Here is an 11398-nt window from a genome sequence, read left to right as displayed (position 1 = left end):
ATTATAACGACAAATGGATAACAGCAGTTTAAGCACATTGTGCAGATTATTTATATACTAAAATAACTTCGATAACATGTAGATTTTCGGAGAAATGATCACTTGTTTCGATGTATTTTCAAGACAAAATTGAGTTCGTTTTACTTTCAATTTCTCAATTTCAAAGGATTAAATGATAAATATTGTTTAATGGGCCTTAAGTACAAGATATTTGGAACTTAAATTTACCTCATTTATGAGAGTGATCTTATCAAATTGTACATAATAAGAGCTCCGAATTCTGTGCTTCACGCGGTTTTTCCTAAACGAGCATCAGAAAAACAATCATTACTAATTGAAAAAGCTTTTTTTTTCATATGTTTTTTATTTAACCGACAGCTAATAAGATGTTCTAACTGAAACAAGTACTTTCACTGTCTTTTAGTATGAGTAAAGTGTACAATTTTGTCGATAAATATTGTGCATTTTACAATATATCGCCTTTTTTTGTCATAGCGCTCTTAATATGAAAACTTGACGTTTTTGTGTCGCATTGCTAAATACCTCGCTCCCGGTCGGCGCAGTCACACACTCTTTCTTGATCCAAACCGCTCGCGCTCGCCGATCCTATACTGAACTAAATGAGCAAAGACCGATTCACAGAGCACGGAAAGATTCAGTTCATTTCGGTCATTGATTGGATTTTATTCCTAACAGTTCATAGTTCGTGAACGACACAAGCCTAATAGGTTCTGTAAGCTCACTCAATGCCAGAATCCAGTGTGTAGACACAATCTGGGTCAAAGGGCTATCTGATGCCTAAGCTCTGTAGCATTGATCGAAATTGCAACACATTGAAAGCAGATATCCGTGAAGTTTATTTGTGACATTATCTGGGTATAGGGACCTTATGGATGGCGCTTACGGCGTTATGACCAGAGATCGGATTTTTGTGCGTCATCTCATACTAAAAGTCATTAAAATGACGTAAGTCACTAAGAATGTCGCAAATTCGTCCGATCTCTGGTAATGACCGATGTTCGTGGACAAATACGACGCCGTGGGACGTAAGCGCCATTGGTAATAAGGTTCCTTTACCCAGATAACGTCACATTTGTTTTAAGTTGTAAGGGTCACTTGCACCACCGAAAATGGAGGGTTAACCCGATGTTAACCCACCATTTTATAATATTAGGCCCACTTGCACCAACCTCAACTCAGGGTTAGTGTTAAAACTGTCAAATTCCATATTAAATGGTGGGTTAACATTCGGGTTAACCCTACATTTTCGTTGGTGCAAGTGTCCGTTATGGAATTATGGAATTTGACAGTTGACAGCCCACTAACCTTGCGAGATAGGCCCTAAAAGCTTGGCCACACATGCGAGTTTTGATAGCGAAGGCGGAGCGGTAGTGGAACGTCAGCGTAGCGCAACGATAGCGGTGCGCCGGACGAACGCTGGCGTTGCGCCCAGCGGACGCCAGCGGGAACTAACGAGCGCAGATTGCGAGCGGAATGCGCGCGGATTGCAAGCGGAACGCCAGCGTTCCGCCGGCGCACCGCTATCATTGCGCTCCGCTAACGCAGCTACGCTCTAAAAACGCTTTATGTCTGGTTCAGGCTTTAAAGTAGCTTAACTCTTAGCGGCAAACCACACTCAGGCGACGCACGTCGCAAGACGCGGAACGGACGTCAGCGCCGCGCCGCCTGAGTGTAATTTAAAAAAAAACTTCTCAAACTAAAACAAATCTATCTATTTATGTGACCTAGGAGCGTTTACAAATATGTTATGGCGAGGGTATTCATTTTCACGACCGCGATTACTAAAGCCTCCGCCACACATAAAGCGTTTTGATAGCGTAGCGTCAGCGGAGCGAAATGCGCGCGCATTCCGATTGCAATCCGCGCTCATTAGTTCCAGCCGTCGTCCGCTGGGCGCAACGCCAGCGTCCGTTCGGCGCACCACTATCATTGCGCTCCGCTAACGCTCCGCCTACGCTCTCAAAACGCGCATGTGTGGACGAGCTTTACTACAAACGCAACACTAATAATAAATAATATAAGAGGTAATAATGCTCTGAGTCATTTGCTTATAAGTAAACAAATATTGTCATCTAAGTATTAAAAACATTCTGATAACGACTACAGCGAAACTAATACACCGTGCTTTTTATGAAGTTAAATATTTCATTTCATTTCATTTCATTACAACCAAACCAGCTGTTAATTAATTTTTGTACTGTATTCCTATCACTCATAAAGTGCCGACAAATTATTATTATTCTTTGACGACCGGTCTGGCCTAGAGCGTAGTCACCCTGCCTGCTACGCCGCGGTCCCGGGTTCGAATCCCGGTAAGGGCGTTTATTTGTATGAGCACAGATATTTGTTCCTGATTCATGGATGTTTCCTAAGTATATAAGTATTTGTATATTATATAATATATATCGTTGTATGAGTACCTGCAACACAAGCCTTCTTGAGCTCACCGTGGGACTCAGTCAATCCGTGTAAGAATAGGACAATATTTATTATTTTATTATTTATCCCTAATGCTGATTTGACTAGAACGCAAGTAGCCTATTTTTGACGTATATGAAAGTTAGAATCAGGCCGATAGCCGATAGTCTCATAACAGTAATAGAACTAAGCTATCATCAATACAATATCGGTTACAGTAAGATAACCCTATCTTGGCATCAAACGGTCTTGTTATCTTCATAAAATAACGGAAAATTCCAAATGCAAAGGAGTCACAGTTTGAGCTACTCCACCATTTTCTGAGACTTACGCCGTGTTTTGCGTGGGCGACGGTCGCGCGACCGTCGCCGTCGCGTCTCATAATTCCATATCGATAAGGTTTGATTTCGTATGCGTCGCATCGCCGTCGCGCGACCATCGCGCGACCGTCGCCCACGCAAGCCACGGCGTTAGTGTGTTTTTACATTATCCGATCCTATATCGAATGATGAAAGGGTTTCAAAGGCAAAAATCAAAGATGTTGGCTATGGTTGGATATCGGTCCTACATCCGATATCGGATCGGATAATGTAATAAACGCACTTAGTTTAAAAAAAATATTGGAAAATTTACTTTTATGTTTATCTTTGTTGTTTTAGTGTGGTGACTAATTAAGAATTTCATACCACCTTTCTTACCGTGGGTGTCGTAGAAGTCGACTGTGGGATATGGGTTAAATTGCGGCGTAGGCGAGAGGCTGGTAACCTATCACTGCAATATAACAATTTTGTTTTCAACACCTTAAAAGCTCGGCCACACATGTGCCTTTTGAGAGAGCAACGAAACGCTCGGGAAACGGAATGCTCGTAGATATTTCTATCGCTCTTGCGTATTGGCGCGACAGAGACAGACTACCTTTCGCGGCGTTTCGTTTTCGTTTCGCGTCGCACAAATGCCATTCGGCTACCGCACCAGAGCAGAATGCGCGCGGAAAGTCTTGAGTAATGTCATGAGCTCTGCCTACCTTTTTTGGGAATACAGGCGTTATGTATGTGTGTTATGAAGATTTTTTTGCTTTAGAATAACATATTTCGTCATTAATAGTTGTGCCACTGGTTTTCTTAAGGTTCGACTCACCTACTTTAAAATATATTCATGAATAGTGTAACTGTAAATCGCCTCAAGGCACCCCTTTATGCAACTGAAGCCTTACTGAAACTGAAATACTTGCGAATAAAAAGATACTAGATATCAGGAAATTACTAGTTCATTTAAAAATAGAATTTGCAATTTTAAAATTATGAAGTAAAAACTGAACTAACCTAACAACAAAATTAAAATTTTGAAAAATCCCCCGACCGCGACATGGTGGACCGATTTTCATGAAACATGGCTAAAACACTCCCGACTAACTCAGCTTCCAGACAAAAACGGTTCATCCGTTCGAGAGCTACGATGCCACAGACAGACACACACACAGACAGACAGACAGACAAACAGACAGACAGACATACACACAGACAGACACATCAAACTTATAAGACCCCGTCGTTTTTTTTATTATTTATTGCGTAAGTTACGCCGGTATTTCCAAAAGGGGTAGGCATAGCACTTTTATCAAAGTGTTCAAACATATCCGAAGTGTTTGAGCGCGCTTTGTACTACATAAATTCACGCCGATGTACCCAAAAGGGATAGGCAGAGCACATGAAATTTGCTGACGTTTCAGCGCTGTCCTTACCAAGGTGTTCAAAAATGTCTGAAGTACTTGAACGAGAGTGTGTTTACATTATTTTGAACACTCGGGGAGCTCCGTTACATTTGATAGCGACTATATTTTAATCGCTTGTACTATTAAATGGTGTATTTAATAATGCTTTGATTAAACTTAGTATAATTATATATTATATTATTAAAACGGGACTAATACTGTAATTCATTACACTGTATTAATTTAATAATAAATCATAGCCAATTTCAAATAACGTATATTTTAAATTACTAATTGAGTGTTCAATTTTGATAATTAATAGAATCTTTCGATATTTTGTGGAAATATATATTAAATAAAACGATAATAATTGTTTACAAATACGCAAAACTGTAATAGTTATACAATTTTTCGAAAAAATGTACCTAATACAGACTTAACTTGCTGTGCAACACTGACTTTTGTACAACATTTACATTAAAAAAAAACATTTTCAGAAAACAGCAAAGTATTATTAGTACCACCTATTCCTTCAAATGGATAATAATTAAATGTTGGTCGATAACTAGCACTATTCACCTATCTAATCTACGTATAATTATGTATGTTTTGAAGAAGACTTTTGCTATAACGCCTCATGTTATTTGTTTACTTGAAATAATTAATTTTCTGAATACCATCCTAAAAAACCAACATACGGCCAATGTCAACATTTCAAAACAAATATTTTTAATTTTCGAATAGAACTGGCCACATTTAAAATTTCTAACCAGTATTTTCATTTCTGTTGACAACTCGAACCATTTGAATTTCGAACTGTAATAATTCTAAACCAAACTTTTTTTTACATCGAAATGGTATCCTTTAAAATTTCCAGCCAGCATTTTCATTTCGAAAGCAACCTTTTCAAAACCATCTCAAAATTCTAAACCTAACCTTTTTTGTAATCGAACTGGCCACATTTAAAATCGGCCAGCATTTTAATTTCTAATAAAAACTAACCATTTGAATATTTTGAATTTGGAACGACGCGTTCGACCAGCTTCGCTCCCAGACCGACCCTGCCGGCTCACGCAACCCGGGGATCTCTGCGCAGCCTCTCCCCCCCTAGTCCCCCCACAGACCTCCAGACCGCTTTTAGCGCCCGCGCGCGTCGGACGTACCGTCGTTCTGTAGACCACCTGTGGCTCGATCTGGCTTTTGGATTACAGTGCGTGTAGACTTGTGATACCAGTTGTGGATTTGATATGTGTATACTGTGAGATTTTTAATTTGAGTTTTTGGTTCATGTTATGACTGTGTGTGTAGCGGGTCTTATCAATAGGATAGTGTGAGGTATGTTTAATTGTTTATAATATAGTACCTAAAAGAAACACATAATAAAATATGATACAATAATTTATAAACTTGACGTGACATTTTCATTTTGAATTTTTAATTAATTTGGGTATGTTATGACTGTGTGCAGAGGGTCTTATCAAAGATTAAGTGTGAGGTATGTTTATACTATAGTACAATACATAATCAAATAAGATAGAACTTAAAAATAATACATAAACTTATAAAATAAGTAGTACAATTTGTTTACAAAATGTATAATTAGGGCAAGTTTGGCGGTTTTTTTTTCTCAGTGGGGGGTAGCCGGTACAAGTAGTTGGTTATAAAATAAAACAAACGTGTGTGGTGATAAAAAATGATTCTATTAATTAAGACACGTATTAAAATAAGAATCTGATAAGATAATTTTAAGAAAGTGTTAATTAAATAAAAAAAGTTTTACACGTGGTGGCAAACGAGCATACGACCCGCCTGATGGTAATAAGCAGTCACTATTTAATAAAACTCAATTGATTAAAAGTTTTGATTAACAAGTTTATCATACAGTAACCAAATATAGTTGTTATTGAAATCTTCATACATTAAATTCAGTCTAAGCAAATTTCATTGGGAATGCAGTCGGCGTGCAGTTTTGTTGTTGTTGTAATGGGATTGCAGTCATGAAAATTGAACGGGTTAAGTAATATTCATAGATTTTTAAACCTATGCTTTGTTTACATCTGGCCAAGACATGGAACGATTTCAATAATGATGATGTATTATGTCATTTCTTGAGACAATAGTTTGATATTCTGAATGGAAATAGCTCATATCAAGAATGTTGAAAATGATAATATTAGTAACTATGCATAAGTAGTAAAATGTTAATAATCCATATGTTTTTAAATATAAACATATGGATTTTTCCTTTTTTATTGTGGAACGTACCACTTTACAAATCGCAAATTATAAATGCAGACATCAATCGCAATGAAAAAATCAACAGTGATCGACTCTGGCCAACGTGGGACTCGAATCGAACCCACATCCTTGGATTGCCGGTCCAATGCGTTACCTGCATTGCATGCGTATGTATTGCATGCGTTGCAATTAAATTCGCAGTCATGGACATCCATGGTCGGCTGGCACAATTGGTAACGCATTGGACCGGCAATCCAAGGATGTGGGTTCGAGTCCCACGTTGGCCAGAGTCGATCACTGTTGATTTTTTCATAGCATAAGTAGTAAGTAGCTAAATTGACCGTGAAAAAAGCGCTGGTAGCCTAGCGGTAAGAGCGTGCGACTTCTAAACCGGAGGTCGCGGGTTCGAACCCCAGCTCGTACCAATGAGTTTTTCGGAACTTATGTGCGGAATGTCATTTGATAAAGTCGCTTTTCGGTGAAGGAAAACATCGTGAGGAAACCGGGCTAATCCCAAGAAGCCTAGTTACCCTTCGGGTTGGAAGGCCGGATGGCAGTCGTTTTTGTAAAAATTAGTGCCCACGCCAAATATTGGGATTAGTTGTCATAGCAATATGCCGGGATAACGCAAGGAGGAAGATGATGATAAACCGTGATTACCTTTTTGATTTTTGTCGAGCACCCGATATTTCGACGCAGTTGCATGCATCATGATTACGGAAAACAAAAAGCTCGACAAAAATCAAAAAGGTAATCACGGTCTATATCCCGGTCAATATAAGTATAACGAAAATAACCGTGAATCATTCAAAACTCTTAGGTACTATCCTATTTAGGATAACTTTATCTAGAAGCTAAATCTAGATCGTTATGACAAATAACAAAACTATGCGTATCATTAAAACTATATGAATCAGTGAGGTATTATATTTCAACTACCCGCAGGACATGACTGAAAAAAGTCATTTTTGTTGAAATTCGTTCTTCGACCGATATTTAAAAAATTTTTCGGATAACTAATTATTATTTATTATTGGGATAAATATGACTGTGGGATACCTATGCACAGTGTGGGATCAGACCTCATTTTTGACCATGGTCTTTTTATTGTAAAAACCGATAGCCTAGACCAAAACAATGCTACGACTAAAACTCCCGAATGTCAAAATGTACCCGAAAATTGACTAAAACTCAAAATATCCTGAGAACGGTATCGATTATCAAAAAACACGTTTAAGAGAACTTATAGAACTACCAATATACTATCGTATGGAATAATCAGCACGGTCCTAACACCATTCATATCGGTATTAGAACCAAATTAGTTATTTTCTATTTTGATTTTTTTTCTCGAAAGTTCCTGTATATTAGCATTTCTTTTATTTTTTTACTGAAAGGTGATTAGCTTCCCTATATGCTACTCGTATAATTTTTGCATTAAGCAATTCCATAGGATCTAGACATTATGGTGTGTTTAAACGTCCCATATAAAATCCCCATAGAGTAATTAAGCACACCATAATTTCTAAATCCTATGGAATTGCTTAGTGCAAAAATTATAGCATATAGGGAAGCTAATCACCTTTCAGTAAAAAAATAAAAGAAATGCTAATATACAGGAACTTTCGAGAAAAAAAAATCAAAATGTAAAATTACTAATTTGGTTCTAATACCGATATGAATGATGCTATTACCGTGCTGATTATTCCATACGATAGTATATTGGTAGTTCTATAAGTTCTCTTAAAAGTGTTTTTTGATAATCGATACGGGTCTCAGGATATTTTGAGTTTTAGTCAATTTTCGGGTACATTTACCCTAAATTTCAAAAAATAATTTCTCGTTAACTAGTCATATTTGACATTCGGGAATTTTAGTCGTAGCATTGTTTTGGTCTAGGCTACCGGTTTTTACAATAAAAAGACCATGGTCAAAAATGAGGTCTGATCCCACACTGTGCTATGGGTTAAATTGTGGCGTAGGCGAGAGGCTGGCAACCTGTCACTGCAATGTCACAGTTTCGTTTTCTGTCAACCCCTTATTTGCCAAGAGTGGCACTGAAATGAGTAGTTTCATGTGCTCTGCCTACCCCTTCATGGGATACAGGCGTGATTGTATGTATGTATGTATGTATTATTTATTAACATTTTAGTGGGTTTCAAAGCGTTGCGTAGTTTCAAAGATCTAACCTACACAAGGATATACATACAAGACAGACAGAGGGAAGCGACTTTGTTTTTAACCCCCGACGCAAAAACGACGGGGTGTGTGTGTGTCTGTCTGTCTGTCTGTCTGTCTGTGTGCGTGTCTGTCTGTGGCATCGTAGCTCCCGAACGGATGAATCGAATACGATTTAGTTTTTTTTTATCTGAAAGCTTAGTAAGTCGGGAGTGTTCTTAGCCATGTTTCATAAAAATCGGTCTACTATATCGCAGTCGGGGTTTTTTTCAAAATTTTAATGTTGTGGTTAGGTTATATACTATTTAAATGGTGATAAGTTAATATCAAATTCTGGACACTACCAATTAAACATCATTATTTTTAAAATCGGGACTTAATCGCGTCTCATCCACATGGAATCCTGTCATTAATAAGTGTAAGCCGAAAATAATATCGACAGTCGTTAAATCAAATATCGTCAGTGTTGTATGTCGACAGAGTAACATCCCTAGTGCGCAAACAGTTCAAGTTGATAATCAAAACCAAGTGCGGGTAGTTCGAAAAACTCGCGCGGCTGTCAGAAGGTGTTGATGTCATTTCAAGCCAGTCTTCTCCGAGACCACGGGGACAACGCCGTCCTTGAAACGTTGGAGGTCAGTTTAATATGTAGTTATACGCGATTAAGTCCCGATTTTAAAAATAATGATGTGTAATAATCGTGAAAGTTTAAATCAGTGGACTACCAATTAAATTTATTTAATATATTATATTACATTTTCGATACGAAATTGTGGGCGGTTCATCTGTTTCATGTCATTAGTGAAAGCATCTGCTTTATGTAATGTCATGAATAATGAGCGAAATGATTTGAAATTTGATGATGACGATTTGAGTTATCATTAGAGATGGGCCGAATATTCGGTAAATATTCGGTATTCGGCATATTCGGCAAGTTTTTCAATGTTCGTATTCGGCCGAATAGTTCGGTTACATTGCCGAATATTTACCGAACAAACAAAGTAAATAAATAGCGTAAGTTGTTTCGTTTTTCAGCATTTTAAGGAACCACCAAAGGGAAATAAAATACGTTAAAATATAAGACATACAATAATTATGTAAAAAAGTGAAAATAACGTAGTTTAATTAACAAAAACCAAAATTTTCTTCTGCACTAAATTATAATAGTAACAATAAAAGCCTTAGTACCCATTACCAATCATTGAAAATATTTTAACTCCAAGCCAGGATTTAAAATATGGCGGAACCGAATATTCGGCCGAATGTTCGGTTCGGTAACAGCTGAACCGAATGTTCGGCCGAATATTCGTATTCGGCAAAGTCCGTATTCGGCCCATCTCTAGTTATCATCATGATAATATTGTGATTCGATGGGTGAGATAACTTAGTATCAAAGAAAATCATCGAGAAAATGATAAATACCTGGCCTGCAGGTTTGAGTTACAATGCTATTTTTTAACGCCAGACGCAAAAACGACGGGGTGTTGTAAGTTTGACGTGTCTGTATGTCTGTTTGTCTGTCTGTGTGTGTGGCATCGTAGCTCCCGAACGGATGAACCGATTTAGATTTTTTTTTCGAGTCGGGAGTGTTCTTAGCCATGTTTCATGAAAATCGGTCTACTATGTTGCGGTCGGGGTTTTTTTTTGAAAATTTGAATTTTGTGGTTATTTACGTCATAATTAAAAGTTGTCAAAAATTAAAAGTAAGCGATCGATATACATAGTATTTTTTTTAAATATTGTGATAGCGAACGTACTAAAATAATGATATATAGGTATATACTCAAGTCAAGACTGCGCGCCGGTAGATTGAAAATTATTAGAAGTTATTACGAAAATAATAAATTTTCACTAAACAAGAGAACCTTAATGAAAAGCGCCCGCACAATATTTATGTAATACAAAACTCACTTATTTTCACATACTTACCAATATTACCATGAATATTTACGACTATGATATATAGACTATTAAAAAACAACATAATAACCGACTACTTAAGTCTACCATAAAAAATAGGTACCTAAAGAGTATTAAATTGTTTTTAAACTATACTTAAGCAAATAGGTACTAAAAATATAATTTATAGGGTATGTTGTAGCGACCACTAACTCCTCGATCTCAGCATTTTTCCGGACCCTCCAGGTGCCATCGTCTCTCTGACCCCAATATCATCGGCGAAACGAAAGCCCACAGACTTCGCTGGTTCGGTCACTTACTCAGAATGGGAGACGATCGGGCTGTCAAGAGAGCGTTCTTGGGTCGACCGGCTGGTGGCCGCCCGGCGGGTCGACCCAGGTACCGCTGGGAGGACAGTGTGGTGTAGGATCTGCGTCGGCTTCAAGTCAGAGACTGGCAAGAGGCTGCGCAGGATCGGGACAGGTGGCGATCTCTCGTTTCGGAGGCCAAGATTCACTTTGGATCACTGAGCCACAATAGTTAGTAGTTAGTAGTTATGTTGTAGCGAAGTGATAGCGCAATAATAATTATTTTTTCCCCTCACTAGCTCGGAAACACGTGTTTTGTCCTTTAATACCAGCGGGTAAAAACACATTTTATTCACTAGTGGGTAAAGTAATTTAACCTTGAATAAAGTCAAATTAACTGCTTTAAAATTGATAAAAGTAGGTGAATCTAGTAATAAAGATGATTTACCACCTGTGGAACTACTGGAAGCAGTGATAAACGCATTTTTTGCGTTGCAGTTTCCTCGCTGTAGTGAGGGGAAAAGTTTTGTGTTACACTCGGGTGCAAATGTATTTTACTTCTCGTGTGTTAAAAAACTCGCAAGTTCAGGATTCTATTTTCGAACCACTCGCTTCGCTCGTGGTT

The 11398-nt window shown here is 37.9% G+C and overlaps 1 protein-coding gene across 3 annotated transcripts in view; it reads left to right on the top strand.

The window, feature by feature from the left end:
- The first annotated feature begins 5297 nt into the window (after positions 1 to 5297).
- Positions 5298 to 11398, top strand: part of LOC125237073 (nephrin) — a 457494-nt gene continuing 451393 nt past the window's right edge. For all 3 annotated transcript variants that reach the window (XM_048144025.1, XM_048144026.1, XM_048144024.1), the window contains exon 1: positions 5298 to 5485. The gene's annotated coding sequence lies outside the window, so the exon portion shown is untranslated. The remainder of the gene's footprint in view (positions 5486 to 11398) is intronic.

The sequence above is a fragment of the Leguminivora glycinivorella genome, chromosome 20, assembly GCF_023078275.1.
Source record: "Leguminivora glycinivorella isolate SPB_JAAS2020 chromosome 20, LegGlyc_1.1, whole genome shotgun sequence".
Lineage (NCBI taxonomy): Eukaryota > Metazoa > Arthropoda > Insecta > Lepidoptera > Tortricidae > Leguminivora > Leguminivora glycinivorella.
Note: the sequence above shows the minus strand (reverse complement) of the source record. Positions and strands in the feature narration are given on the sequence as shown.